We start from the raw sequence: 16027 nt of genomic DNA, 5'->3' as shown, positions 1-16027 counted from the left end.
TCAAACAAGATTCTTACATGCCCTGTGGGGCCGGAGGTGCAGGATTGGTTTTGGGGGAGAATAGAGCAGTATAGTTGAATCATCCTCCAGATCATTCCAATTAGTCACATTTAGGATTTATTCCAAGAAATCCCAAATTAGTAATTTGGTATTTAATTCATGCTTCTCCATTAAAAAAAATTTTTTTTTTTTTTTTTTAAATCTAGAAATTTCCTACAAAAGGGCCTTGGAAAATTTGTTTACTAACATGAAGCATGGTGGTAGGTGGCCGATTTCTTTTTTAACGTGGTGTTTTGCCAGCAGTTTTCTGCATTTCACGATGTCGAGTACCATCCCTGGTCTCGGATTCTCCAGTTACATTTCAGCAGTATCCTCCGCTGTTTTGATGACAGCAGTTTGAAAATCTAAATTGCTGTATATCTGGAATTTGGGAGTGCGCATAAATCATTGTATCGTTAAACAATTGTCTTTGAAATCCTCTAAATCATTAAACTCTCCCTCTCCATGATAGCAGAAACATGTTAACAAATAGAGCGCTCTATAAATAACACAACAGGGAAGAAAGCTCCCGCTGAGTGCCCATTTCCCCTGCCTTAGATACAGACTATTTGTTACCTTCTTGGCACCAATAGGTCTGGAACTCCTGCTGCTAAAGACTAAATGTATTTTACATTAACACTCAAAGTGATCCCCAATTTCTTCTGCTAAAGGGTGGATTGTTTAAAAAATTCTTTTATCTTTACACATAAATTATTTATGGGCTTTCCCCCCTCCCCCCCCCCCATTATAGTTCGGTATGGTTGGCAAATCTCTACCAGTGAAAACAAACCAAAAAATACGAAAACAAAAAATCTACTTACTACTTATGAAGCTTTTCGGTCTTGGTAATTTAAAAAGAAAAAAAAAAAACTTTCAGAACCATACGATGTGAAGGGTTTTTAAAAACTTGTTCTCCTTTGTCAAATGTGAAGGCTATAAAACTACTGATTGTTATTTTCTCCTTTTTACTGTAGGTATGATCTCTGTTGTATTTGAATTCGAAGAATTTCACATGCTTTGTTTTATTTCTCAAAATGTGCTAATGATCTGTGGCGGGTTTTGGCTTGAGTTTTCAAATGTAAAATTCTTGTTTTGTAGCATCTCCATTTAAAAATCTACATACTTTACAAGTTTTGTTGGCTTCAGAATGTTTCAGCGTGACTGTCTTGTTGATATTTGTAAATAACAAAGAGGAAGTTTTCCTAAAAAAGAAGAGGTCTGAGAAACCAAAGCAATTTGGACTGATTTTATCCACTGTCTCATTTGTAGCCTACGTTTTGTGAGGAGTTAATCATTTCAAGTTAAGTATTTGTTCCTGCTTGTTTGTTTTTAGCTATTTCTTTCATTAATGGCTAAATCAGAAACAGGGCTTCAGTAGTTTGTCCTTGCCTTGTCTTTTACTGCAGTAACCCTTGACATTTTGGCTTAAAAAGCCCGTGAATCTTTCCCTGCTGCTGTAGATTCTTGTTTGTTCCAGAAGATGGCAGCATGACATCTGGATACATTACCTTTAAAGCCCAGGCAGCCCTTCATTGTTGTTGCGGGTGTTTCTCTTTAACTGTTATTTTCACTCATTCTTATCACGCGAGTGCAATGTGTCTAGTGAAGAAAGTCGAGAACTGTACGCAATTAAATACTGTTCATTCCCCTGGTGCAAGCATCCTACAGCCACACCTTCCTCTTCCCAGCTTTCTGTGTAAACACCCTTAACAACTGGCCCTTAAGTCTTCCAGATCTTTGCCTGTGTAAACACGAGTATAGGTTTTGTTGTTTTCCGATGGGCTCGCTGTACTGTGCCATTCTGCAGCTGAATTTTTGTATTCAACCAGATCCTTAGCTCTCCTTCAGTTGTATCTTCTGAATATCTAGTATTTAGTTAGTTAGCCGTCTGCTTCCTAAAGGATGCTAGTTGTCTCCACTTTATTGTTACTGAAAATAATGCCACAGTGGGCTTGCGTGAAAACGTCCGTAAGGTAAATTGCTTGAAATTAAAACTAAATGGGCATCAAGTTAACGTTCTGTAGTTCGTACCTGCTAAAGTCCTTTTATAAGGATTTTGGCATCAACCCTTACCTTCTGTTAGACTCTTCTCCTGACACTTTAATGCCACTTTGCTTCCATTTTCGCTCACTGCCCCCACTGGCACGTAAGCTGTGGCATTGAGGGTGAGGAATGCCTCATTCATGCTTCAGATTGAAAGAACTTTTTTTTTTATGTTTATTTTATTTTTGAGAAAGAGAGAGAGAGAGAGAAGGGCAGAGAGAGAAGGAGACACAGAATCGGAAGCAGGCTCTAAGGCTCTGAGCTGTCTGTCAGCACAGAGCCCGACGCGGGGCTGCAACCCACGAACTGTGAGATCATGACCTGAGCCGAAGTCAGACGCTTAACCACCTGGGCTACCCAGGCACCCCGAAGGAATTTTTTTTGAAGTCCGGTTTATTGAGGTGTAATTAACTGTAGTAAACTGCAGTGAAGCTTACCTTTTTTAAATACACAGTTTGAATGTTGGCAAATTCATGCTGTCATATAACCGCTACCAGAGTTAAGTAACAGTACACTTCCATCACCCAAGAAACCTTCCTCTTACCTCTTTGTGGTCAGTCCTCCTCCCTCAACCCCTTATCGGATTTCTGTCCTTTGTCTAGTTTTGCTTTTTCCACACTGTCCTGTAAATGGATAGAAGAGTTCTCTCCTTTTGGATCTGTCCTTTTGGAAATTTAGCAGAATGCTTTAGATGTTCATCCATGTTTGATGTCCTAAGTACTTGATTCCTGTTTATTGCTAAGTAGTATTGTTTAATGGATGTACCGAGTTTCTTTACTCATTCACCAGTCAATGGGTATTTGCGTTGTTTGGTTTTAGACTATTACAAATAAAGCTGCTATAAACATTCACATGTGGATTTTTTTTTTTTTTATAGACATGTTTTCATTCCTCTTGGGTAAATACCTAGGAGTGGGGATTCCTGGCATGTATGGTTGGGATATATTTAACATTTTGAGAAACCGCCAGGCTTTTCCACAGCGGCTGCACCTCTGTGTATTCTCACCTGTAGCACGTTCGGTGCTCTGCATTTTCACCAGCACCTGATGTTGCCTGCCATTTCCATTTAAGGCCTTCCGATATCTGCGCGGTAGTAGCTCGTTGTGGTCTTGATGTATATTTCCCTAACGACTAGTGATGTAGAACATCCCTTTTTGGGCTTATTTTCCATCCTTATATCCTCTTTAGTGAAGCATCTATTCACATTTCTTGCCCACCTTTTTTTTTGTAGCTGGTGATGTTTTCCTACTGAGTGAAAGAGTTCTGTGTATATTTGGATACAAATTCTTTATTGGCTATGTGTCTTGCAAATATTTTTTTCCCCCGCTCCGTGTCTTGCTTGTCTTTATTTTCTTAGCAGTGCCTTTTAACTCTGGTGTAATCTAAGTTAGCAGTTGTGTTTTTTTTTTTTCTTTAATGGCGCATGCTTTTTGTGTTTTATGTAAGAAATCTTCGCCTAATTTAAGAACGCAGGGATTTTCTTTAATTTTTTTCTAGAAGTTTTACAGTTTTAGCTCTCAGGTATTAGATCCACTTTAATTTTTGTATAGCGTGTAAGGTGAGGGGTTTTTTTGTTTCATTTTAAAAAAAATTTTTTTTCATGTTTATTTATTTTTGAGAGAGAGAGAGAGAGAGAGAGAGAGACAGAGCATGAACAGGGGAGGAGCAGAGAGAGAGGGAGACACAGAATCCAAAGCAGGCTCCAGGCTCTGAGCCGTCAGCGCAGAGCCCGACACGGGGCTCGAACTCCCGAACCACAAGATCGTGACCTGAGCCGAAGTCGGATGCTTAACCACCCGACTGAGCCACCCAGGCGCCCCTGTTTCATTTTGTTTTTAATGGAAATTATTAACCATTTGGTGAAAAGATTATGCATTCTTCATTGTACTTCAGTGACACTTTTGTTAAAATTGGTTGACCTTATATGTGTAGATCTATTTCCGGACCTTATTCTGTTCCATTGATCTGTGCGTCTGTTCTAAAACCAACATCACAACATCTTGATTACTATGGAAAGCTTTTTACGTTTGTGTCTCTTACCATGTTTTTTTGTGGGGTTTTTGTTTTGTTTTGTTTTTGGGTTTTTTTGTCATAGTTTATGTTTCAACTTCTTTTGGTGAAAGAGGCCAGTAGAAGCAAAAGATTGACCTACCAATTCTACCTGTAGCCTACAATTATACCCAGACATGCAATGCCATTTGGAGCAAAGAATCCATAATAAGCTATCAGAAATGTGGGAAGGAAACCAACCTCCTTGAGTCCGTATACATTCATCCCAGTGTTCTTGCAAACTAGTTTGCTACTGTTCGTGATGCAAGATGGTCACCCTGAACCACTGTGAGACTTAGTCATTGAGAAAGCATTCTTTTTGAACACCACCGTATAAAATCAGCCAGAAAACAAAGTGAGTGGAATTAAAATAAGGGTCAAAAGCGTTTGCTAAAAATTACTAAATTATACGTCTGCTTCATTTCTTCTCATAAATAAGGATTTTACTGAGTTTGGCTTTAGTATAAAAACTGTCACTATCCTTACACTTGAGAATTATTTCGTAACTTGGGAAGATTTCCCTGCAGCACCTCACCCCAGGTAGGCAGATTGTAGATTCAGTAATGTGTATGCCAGGCATTAATCTCTAGTGTGATCACTGCCTTCAAGATGCTCAGTTTTCTCTAAGGGGCTGAAGTACGGTCCAAGGTGATTGATTACGAAGGAACGTCCTGGTCCTCTCAACCCTGAAGTGGCACCAACTTGAGATCAGGCACATTTGCTGTCTTTCTGGAAGAAGAGACGCTTCAGCAAAATTCACTAACAGGAGTTTTAGAGGCATGGGGATCCAAAAAGGCATATTGTATTCAAATGTAATTATTGTCATTGTTTTGTGATTTTTGTAACTGTCGGCTGAGATGAGGCAGTGTAAGTTGGCTTCATCTCATACACGTGTTTGTTTTAGTATTTTTCTTAACTTCCCGTTATGTTCTAAGCTATGAATAAATCTGGACAAAGCGTGGATTCGACACTCAGGGTAGAAATTGTGAATGTATGGGGCACCTGGGTGGCTCAGTCGGTTGAGCGTCCGACTTCCGCCCAGATCATGATCTCCCAGTCTGTGAGTTCGAGCCCAGCGTCGGGCTCTGTGCTGACAGCTCAGAGGCTGGAGCCTGTTTCAGATTCTGTGTCTCCCTCTCTCTCTGCCCCTCCCCCACTCATGCCCTGTTTCTCTCTCTCTGTCAAAAATAAATAAACATTAAAAAAAATTAAAAAAAAAAGAAATTGTGAATGTACATAACGGTCTTAAAGAAACTTCTCGTAAATGCGTATGCATTTCTTTTGTATCACCAGATTTATTCACAGTGTGTCTAAAGGGTTGACTCTGGCCTTGGAGCCCTATATCCAGTGAACAGAATTGAGGTGAAATTAAGTTATAATAAATAATTGTACATACCAAAAAAAAAAAAAGTGGTTTTTTTTTTGTTTTTGGCCTTAAATTTATTTAGAGATAATTTCATAACCTTAACTTGGCTCTGGAATGGACTATGGACTGTGGCGTAACAATTTCCAGTTTGCCTACCGTTGCACTGGTTGGTGTGTTCATTTTTGTATATTCTTTGATGCTTCGCTTTGTTGTTGTTGTTGTTGTTGTTGTTAAATCATGATACAAACTACAAGTAACATAATAGCCTTGCTGAGAAGATGAGCAATTACCGACATTCTCCTGATACGTATTTTTGTCCCACATCTTCAACCAAAGTCATACTTAGCCTGGTGGTGACCTTAATGTTAAGATTTACTAGGACTTGGGAAATTTTTAGGATATTGAGAAGCAAGTATTTTCTGGAACTGCTACGTGTTGCTATTTTGAGCATTGCAAATATCACTTACATGAAAATAAATGAGCACGTGCATTAAAGAAAAATAAAAGTTTGCGTTTTCTAAGGGGCGGGTTGGGATTTCCAGAATTTCCAATAATCAGTTTGTAAAGCAGCCTTTCTTAGGGCTTCCTTTTCTCAGTTATCCACAGCACACATAACGTCTGATAACTTGTTTAATTTATATTCTCTGTGATAAAAGTGGTCTGTGGGGGTGCAAACAGCTGGCATTTGGTTTTAGATATAATTTAAGAAAATTCCATAAATATATATATATATATTTTTTTTAAGTTCCAAATTCCTAAGGGTATTTGTGAATTTTTAAGCTCTGAGATGTCAGATAGCTAGCTGTTCTATTGATTTACTACATCTAATAATTTTTTTATTCTCATGGCTTTATTTACCCACTTAAAATTTGCTTTTTTTTAAAAAAAAAATTTCTTCCACTTGTTTGCAGTTAAATGTGGTAATTTGTTCACGCCGTTTTTATTTTTGCTGTTAAAAACAAACTACATTTTCCAGTGTTGTGGTACGTGGTAAACACGGAGTAAATGTCAACTTTTTCTCTATTTAGGCACATCACACAACTGCTAAGTAGCATCAGGTGTTTGCAAAAATAGTTTCTTCCAAATGCATGGCCCAAACAGTGAAATCGGGTTTTTTTTGTTTGTTTTGTTTGTTTGTTTGTTTTAAGTGTAAAATCGGAGTCGAACCGTTGAAACTTTTAACAGAGAAAGAGAGTAAAGGGATTTTTCGGATCAAGGAAGTTTAGTTCAGATGCCAGGCACTTGGATGTAAAGTGTGTGATTTTATGCCTCACATTTGAACAACGGACAATGTGTTTGTTTTCTAATTGTTCAGAACAGAAACCAATCATCCAAAACGACCGGTCTTTTCTTGTTTTAAGTACACATTGGGAATGAAGATTTCAGAAGTATTCCCTAACTCAAACCTGAAAAACCTGGTGTTAGTCTTGGGTGATTTCCAGTGACCCTGTGACTCCCTTCTTCCTGCCCCCTGTGTAGATTTGGAACTGGGCAGCCATTTTTGTTTTTGGAAGGGAAAGGAGACAGATATAATGAATGACTTTTATTGTGCAATATTTCAAACTCTCTTGAATGCATTCGAATGGGATGGAAAGTGTTCTGCCCTATGTCATAGCCAAAACAAACAAAACATATTCCCTAAACCTGGATGTGTGTTTCTCTCAAACTGGCAATAGTTAGAGCTCAGCTCTCAAACAAGAATTTGGTTTGACAATTTTTAGCCCTTGTTCAGCTGGATATTAGGATAGGTCACAGCCAAAGCAAATATCGTGGAGAAAAATTAATACACATATTTACAGCTTGCAGGTGGCATTTTCTTAAATGTTTGGTATTTGTGTTAAGTAATTGCATTTGTAGTAATACTTTTAAATAGACTACTTTTTCTTGCTGATATTTTTTAAATGAACTTCTCTCCGATAATTGTAACTCCAAATGTAAATAAATTCTGTAGAGGTCCCTGAAGGGTGATAAATGTTTGAATTTAAGTATTTAAACATTTAGAAGGACCACTAAGAATCTGAGAATTCTAGGAATATCAGACCCAGCAACTATGCAATAAAACCCCCTTGATGGTAGCCTTCTGTGGCCCCCAAAGAATTCATTCTGGTGCGTATCAATGACTCCTTTATGATGATGCCTCCAACACTGTTTACTGACTTCAACCCCCACTTAGGTTGTTAAGTATTCCCACCCTTTGGATCTGTGGGGACAAAGTACTCCGCACAGTCAAGATAATTCATTTTGTAATGCACCATTGTGCTTCATGACCCTGGCAAAATATATTTTTTATTAGAATAATAACTTTAAATTTATGGTCACCCATGACCAACAGGCTCTTGGTTTGTGCCTTAACCAAGAAATACTGGAAACATAAATTTTTGAGCCAGGCGGTCTGCCTCGAAAAATGGTAGCAAAGACTTCATTCAGTCCACCTTTTAGGTTCTTCCTTTGTTGTATAAAATTCAAACTTTCATCGAATGTTCTGTTGGACAATATCAGACATCTGTGCGAATGGAAATAAGCCATTGGATAATTTCATTGGCCATTAACTTTTCATACAGTAAACACTACAGACAAAAGCTGCTTGCCTCTTGCATGCCAGTTACCAACGTTGCACATTCCTGCAAAGATATCTACTTCCCAAACACGGCAACGTCCAACTATATCCCTATCAACGAGCCTGACCGGCATGTTGTGAACATAAATCATTTTAAGGAGTGGGTGCTCAGTGTTTTGCAGTGTGTCTGAAATGGTGGGAAAAGGAAAGACCTCTGTGTTGGGTAAGTGGGACCACGAGGTCCATGGCTCTCAGGCTGTCGAGAAGCAAATGTGAGGTTAAGATTTAAGAGGGGAGGGGACAGGGGGATGGAATGCAAGCTTCTTGGTAAAAAAAAAAAAAAAAAAGGCTCTTTTCTATTTTAAATGTTGCTCTAAGTTCTTCCACTTAAGCATTCAAACTTAAATGTGGATGCATAGAGTCCTTTCATTGGGTAGTGTAGGCATAACTGGACACACTGATTATCGAAGTTCTACTCCCCGCCCCCCCCCTCAATCTGATGAGGGCTGAAGGATTCTTTTTTTTTTTTTTTTTTTTTTTTTTAGAAAAAGAAGCTTATTTTTAGGTTTTCAAGAATACACATTTCTCAGTTCTGAACCTCTTAATGTGTACCGCGGCTCCCTTTCCTCTCAGAACCCAGCGTTCCTTTAGATAGAGGTAATCTGGGCCCACAGACTTGCGCTCATAACCCTTAATCGAGGTTTCAACACCCTGTGGGACATTTTTGTCTTAAACCCACACTGTAGTAGAACATACGAAACAGCCTCCTGAGGTATCCTCCTAGATTTCGAAGTACATGGCAAGACCTATGATGTTGCCGTCTTATAAAGAAGATGAACAAGAGGTGAGGGGGTTTTCTCCGCTGACAGAGACCAGTAATAATCAGACCTGGGAAAGAGCAGAGGCCTTCCGATGCTGGGCCCGTGGCTCATTTCACTTGCCTTCAGCTGCCTCCCCCGTCTTCCACCTGGCCTCTTCAGGAGGTCAGGCCATTCGGGTACTTGTTGGCTGTCCTCGTAAAAATTTAGTTAGAAGAGCCCTTGAAAGCAGTAGCTGCCATGGGGTTTTGAAGGCATCCGGAATCTCACAGATAACCAAAACTTGCACCTCTCTTCCTCAAATTAAGTGAATGAGGAGTGTTGATTGCCCGTTTCTTCTGTAATATATTTGGGCGGAGAGAGGGGCTCGGGAACAGGAAAGAAGCCAGAAGAAACAGTGTTCACGCCGGACAGAGGACAGGACCGCATCTGCGCTTAGATGCCAACGCTTTGAACACGCAGCCCTCTCAACCCAGTCCCCGAAGTATCTGCCCAGCGCCCTGCGGCTGTCCTGTAAACGTCTGCGTGGATTTATATCCTGTCCTTCGCCAAGAGGGGAAAATAATCCCGGGCATACCCCGAGCACCTCCCAGGCCTGTGTCCTTCTGACATTTCACTGCCTCCCTGGCTCGTGCCCTGCCATGTCCACAAGCAAAAGGGCTGTTATGGCCGGGCGAAAGCTGTAACAATATTAAGATGTTTTCCTCAACCCTGTCCCCAGAAAGATACTCTGTTTCCAGAAGATTGTTCTCCCCTGGGCATTACATCATGAATTGATTCAGTTCTTGGAGGAAGAAATTGGACAAAATATAATAGATTACCTCCTGGGGAAACATACTTAGGTTGTTAAGTATTCCCACCAGAAAACTAAGAAACTGCTTATATATTACTACTCTGTCCACATTTAACCTTTCACCTTATCGCAGCTGAGCAGGGTGCTTTTTTTTCTGTAAAGGTTTTTGTTTTAGCGGGGGTCAGGGAGAACATTCCTCCTCTATTTTTTTAAGGAATACAAGTATCCTTTGTTTTTGCCATCACCCAGACCTGACTTCAGTTTTGGGAGCCACAGGGTATGGCACCAGACCCTGGGGCAGGCTGGGATACAGCAGCCTCCAGAGGGGGTCCCTTCAACGAGCAGGCTTTGCCTCCAGCTGGGGTGCAGGGAGCCACTAGATCTACTTAATTTTCCTTAAGGGCTTTTGGCCTCTGGGGCATCATGGCCCACAGGAAAGAGGGCCTCGCTTGTCGAGAATTCAGGAGGCATCACCTCGGTCGTGTGGACAGTGTGGCCTTGCAAGCCATCCGTGTGGAAGAGAAGGATCGCGTTTCCTCCTTTCCTGGGAACCGGTTCTCCGAGAAGGATGTTTATGATTGATGAAATAACTCCCGTCCAATAAATAGTGCAGTAAAAAATGCGGGAGCTCTTTTCTTTTCCAAGTTCACAAGTTTGGAGGAGAGAAGGGGCGGGGTAGAATTGGCCATGCACGTCTGCTGGCCTTGGATCCTGGTAACTTGGAATGGTAAGCAGAGTGCATGGAGGGCAGACGAAGCGGAGGGACCGGTGATAAAACAGCAAGCCTTTCATCACCACATGCCCAGCTGGTGACTGGGAGCCAGTCAGCATCCAGAGCCTAGTTAGCAGATTAGAGGACCGTGTAGGGAGCTGGCGGTCTCCCCCGGCGGGAGCGCTGACGACCGGGTTGGTAGGGCCAGTTTCCTTTTCCGAAGCAGAAACGCTCTAACCATGTCAGCGAACCTCAGTTACCGCCTTGTCTCATAAGTCTCCCACCAGGGGATTAGTGCGGGCTCCCCGAAGCACTGAAATCTATTCCTTTATCCCTCTATCCCAGTGAAGGCCCTCCGTGGCCCCAACCACACGCCCGACTGTCAGCCTCAGAGGGCTCGGTCGGTTCCACTTCTCAGACGCGCACCTGAGGAAGTCGCAGCCTCTGTATTTAAGTCAGACACCGCCATGGGGGGGAACTGGCCAACGGGTACACGGACCTCTAGTATTTTTGCAACTTCCTGTGAATCTGTAATTACAGTTGACCCTTGAACAACAACATGGGCGTGAACTGTGTGAGTGCACTGACGTGCGGGTTTTGCAGTAAATACGGTACTGGAGCTCCAGCGGTGCCATCGGTTAGCGCACGGTACTTATACAATAAATACAGTGCAATAAATGTATGTCATGATTTTAACATTTTTTCTCTAGCTTCCCTTATTATAAGAATACAATCTATAATACATATAGCATACAAAATATGTGTCGATCGACTTTACGGGATCAGTAAGGCTTCTAGTCAACAGTAGGCTATTAGTAGTTGAGGTTGGGGGCAGTCAAAAGTTATGGCTTTTCAACCGGAAGGGGGCTGTTGATGGCCCCTAACCCCCGTGTTGTTCAAGAGTCAACTGTAAGAAGTTTAGAGAAAGTAAAGTGCTCAGGGGCACTTGGGTGGGTCCATCGGTTGAGCCTCCCTTTCTTGATTTTGGTTCAGGTCACGAACCCTGGGACCGGGGGATCGAGCCCCGCCTCCGCCTCCCCGCTGAGCGTGGAGCCTGCTTAAGATTCTCTCTCTCTCTGCCCCTCTCCCTCGCTCACGCTCGCTCTTTAAAATTAAAAAAAAAAAAAAAAGTGGTTTGAATAGTAACAGAAGTGTCCACTAGTTACCTCATCTGCAAAATGGGTACCTGCTTTATGTGGCTGCTGCGAAAATCAACGAATACAGATGTTTGTGTTTTTGTCATTCCCCTGTACTTTTCTTGTTACAGGAGCTCATCTTTCTCGTGTGTTTATCCACAGTGTTATCACTGTAGGGTCTTCCCAGGGGCCCTCATTTTACGTGGTCTCATTACTATGCGCACATTACAGATAAGGAAGCTGAGACTTTATGGGACTCCTGCGACTTGCTCAAGATCGCACAGCTATAATGGCAGAGCTGGACGTAGGAGTTTGTTGTGCCGTCGATGCCATTCTCCTTCGATGAAAATGCTGTAAATAAGCAATGATTTGCGGGTGAGAATTTTCTCTGTGCGAGACTCGCTCATGTTATCAGAAGTGCCCCCCGGTGGAGAGCTGCTGTCCTCTGCCTCAGGATCACAGACACGAGGGCCCCGTTTGCTCCATGTGGGGGCATCTTCCCACTTTTGGTCTTGCTCTCACATCCTCAGCCCATAGCCTCGTCCGACACGTCCTCAAAAGGACACCAGCCACTGCACCCCCCTCCTGTACTCCTCACTCCTGCTTTAGATGTTTCTGTATCAAATGAGGGTTAGGGCGGGCATGTAAGCAGCAAGGTTGTGGGCTGTGTCATCCTGTACGGAATGCACTGGCTGTTGCTAAAGTCTTATATCATCTTATTCAAAACTCTTAGCCTTTCCCTGGTGTTTAGCCATAGAAATCAAATACAGGGATGTTTTCATCACCCAAAACATATTCACCTATGGCCTCACAGTAAGGGGTCAGGTGTGCCTTTTAGCCAAAAACTGGAGGAAGCTTCTAGAGGTTCCCCCCCCCCCAGAGTCTGGCCAAAGAACAGAGTTTCTTTCCATCAAGGGGGTCTTGTCCATCCTATATTAGGTTCTGGGGATAGTTTGAGTTACATAGACACTCTTCCATCCTGCTGGGCACACTTTATCCCCAGGAAGAAACCTATCTGAGCTGTGGGCAGTTGTTGCCATTTCTGTCCAGAGGGCCAGGATTTGGAACGGGCACAAGTCCCGTGTGGACGGCTTGGGGCAGCAAGTGCCAAAAGAAATGTTCATTAAACGGCCGTTAATTACCAGACAGTGAGTAGAGCATAAATATAGTTTAGCCGCGAGGCTGACTAAGGTTAAGGGGTCCCTCCAACTCATTTCTCCAGTTCAGATAGTGGTTCCAAGAAATCTCGGGGTAAGAACGGGAGTATCGACGTCTGGGGGATGCTACCCTGCTTCTGCAAAGGGCATTGGGAACGGATGTTTTTTAAATTTTATGTTTCACGATGACCCCATTTCACCTGTAACGTGTGCCATGGAATTGACACCATAAAATGTCAATTATAAACTTTTCGAGATATATTATTTTATGCTTGTTTGGAAGCCTTGAGATATACAGTTGTATAACACAAACACAGGACATTACAGAATGAGAGAGATGAAAAACAAAACAGGGACTATTTTTTCCAACCTTCTCACTTTGCGTCTATCTATGAGGAAACCGATGGTCAGGGAGTTGGAGCCCCCTGCTTACCACTTGCTGGGATAAGGTCTTTTCCCTCTCTTTTGGGGGTTGTAGGATATCCTATCACCTAAAAATGTTCTTGTCTTTTAATGCTTATTTTATGTTTGAGAGCGGGAGAGCGCAAGCTGGGAAGGGGCAGAGATTGGGAACAGAGGATCCGAAGCTGGCTCCGAAAAGGAGCAAAAGAGAACCGGACGCCGGGCTTGAACTCACAGACTGTGAGATCCTGACCTGAGCTGTAAAGTTGGACGCTTAACTGGCTGAGCTGCCCAGGCGCCCTCACCTAACCATTTGCTAATCTTCTCGAAATGACAGGCACTTGGGCTTCCTGTCTATTGTATATTCACCACAGCAATACGCTCACTGCTGGTCACAGAACATGTATGATAGATGCTAAGGGGCCGGCTAAGGAGTCCCCTGCAATCATTCCAGTGTTTCTCAAAGTGTGGTCCACTTTAAACAAGTCAGGGAACTTATTTAAAATGCAGGTGACAACAATCTTGTCCCACTTTAAGGTCAGCATTTTACCTGATGGCAGTGTCCCTTTTGACCCACCTGCTTCAAACAGCCTTTGGACCCCAAGACGCACTCATCTCAAGCTTTTTAAGCTCTCTGCTTCCTAATGCTTTTGTAAGCTTTGCTTAGTCCTTTGATGCCAGTTGCCAGTGGGACCTCTGTGAGTCAAGAGCATGGGATTTGGGGGTGGCTGGGTGGCTCAGTCGGTTAAGCGTCCGACTCTTGGTTTCGGCTCAGGTCATGATCTCACGGTTTCATGAGTTCAAACCCCGCCTCGGGGTGACAGTGTGGAGCCTGCTTGGGATTCTCTCTCTCTCTCTCTCTCTCTCTCTCTCTCTCTCTCTCTCTCCCCCTCCCCAACTTGCTCTCTCTCTCTCTCAAAATAAATAAATACACTTAAAAAGGTACATGGGATTTGAAGTGAGATCGGAGTTTGAATCTCGTGCCCCGTTATTTGCTGAATTAGTTACTTAGCCCCTGGGAACCTCTCGGTTGCTGCATCTGTGAAATGAGGTTAGTAATAACATTTTCTCTTGCAGTAATTGTGAGGATTGAATGATGTAGCGATCATGTGTAAAGTCCTGTGTTTAGTGCGCGGCATGTGATAGGGATTGAGGAAAATAACGTTAATTTTTGCCTTTGTAAAAGTGTAATTTCAGACTTACAGAAATTTCAGACTTAAGGAAAAGTCGACAGAAATACCGCAAATAACCTTCACTAACATTCCCCAAACATTAGTATTTTACTATATCTGCTTTCTCCAGATAGAGATGTATAGGTGTATTTATATAGATCTATGTCTGTACAGAAGCAGATCTTTGACTTACGACAGGGTTACCTCCCAATAAACTCATCCTAAACAGAAAATATCTTAAGTGGAAGATGCATTTCGTTTTTGTTCTTTTTAATGTCTATTCTTGAAAGAGAGAGGGAGAGTGCAAGCAGGGGAGGGGCAGACAGAGAGGGAGACGCAGAACCCGAAGCAGGCTCCAAGCTGTCAGCGCAGAGCCCGACGTGGGGCTCGAACTCACCGTGAGATCATGACCTGAGCTGAAAGCCGGATGCTTAACCGACTGAGCCACCCAGGCGCCCCAGTGGAAGATGCACTTAATGCACCCGAGGTACTGACCATCGCAGCTCGGCCTCGCCGAACTGAGACGTGCTCAGAACGCTTACGTTAGCCTACAGTTGGGCAAAATCATCGGACACAAAGCCTGTTTGATCTTAAAGTGTTGACCGTCTCATGTAGTTATTGAGTACCGTCCTGAAAGTGAGGAGAGACTGATTGTATGGGTACAGGGATGCTGGTGTGTATCGATGGCTCACCCTCATGGTGGCGTGGCTGACTGGGAGCTGTGGCTGCCCCCACATCAGGAGACAGGATCATGCCATTTATCACCAGTCCAGGAAAAGATCCAGATCGAAAATGTGAAGTGGCCTCTGTTGACTGCATATCACCTTTGCACTATTGTAAAGTCAAAATACCCTGATGTGGGGACGATAATATCTATATCTATCTATGTATCTACGTATCTATCTATCTGTTTATCTATCTCTAGATCCATATTTATCTATCAATACATATATTTTTCTGAACCGCTTAATAAGGTTGTAGGCATGATGCCTCTATACCCCTAAATTCCTCAGGGTATATCTCCTAAACACACAAGACAACGTGGCCCAATGATTATATGAAGGGGCCGTAATTCATGTGGAACTTCCACGGTTCCACAGCATTTCTCTGACTCAGATTCCGATCAGGATCCAACCGTCTTTAACTGAACACGTATTATGTGCCAGGCATAGTGCCAGATGCTTCGGAACATATTGCACTAAATTCTCGAGACAGCCCACGAAGCAGATGTTATTAACAGCATCATGCAGATCGTGGTAACCGCAGAAATTTGTTAGTAAATTACCCGCAGGAACTTAATAAGTGGAAGACCTGGGATTGGAACCCAGCTCCGAGGACTCGAAGCCCTGTGTTCTTTCCAAAACTACACTCAAGTGTTCCTGGTTCTAGATTGCTGGCCACATTCTCTTATAAAAATGGGGGGGAGGGGAAGAAAAACAAGAGCCACTCTACTGGGGCCCCTGGATCAGTGTGCGCTAATGTGGGCCAACCGGTCACATGCCTCTGTGGTCTGAGCTATAGGGGCTTTGTTTTCACAAATTCTACTGCTGATGAGCTCTCCAGAACTCTCTTTCAAAGTAATCGTAATCCTTTTGCACAGCTTTGTTGCTGGCCAGAAACCAACACTTCATCTTCAAATACCTTTAGTCAGGTTTATTTTCTCGGGGAGTGCTGACGATATGGTTAACATTTTGGTGGTTAGAAACCGGAGATGTCATCTGTTGGCATGCCTTTGGCTCTGGCTAGGCTCTAGGAACAATCGAGGGCCGTCGATTTGCTCTGG

This window comes from Felis catus, chromosome B1 (assembly GCF_018350175.1).
Source record: "Felis catus isolate Fca126 chromosome B1, F.catus_Fca126_mat1.0, whole genome shotgun sequence".
In the NCBI taxonomy this organism is placed as follows: Eukaryota; Metazoa; Chordata; class Mammalia; order Carnivora; family Felidae; genus Felis; species Felis catus.
This window is presented reverse-complemented; position numbering follows the sequence as displayed.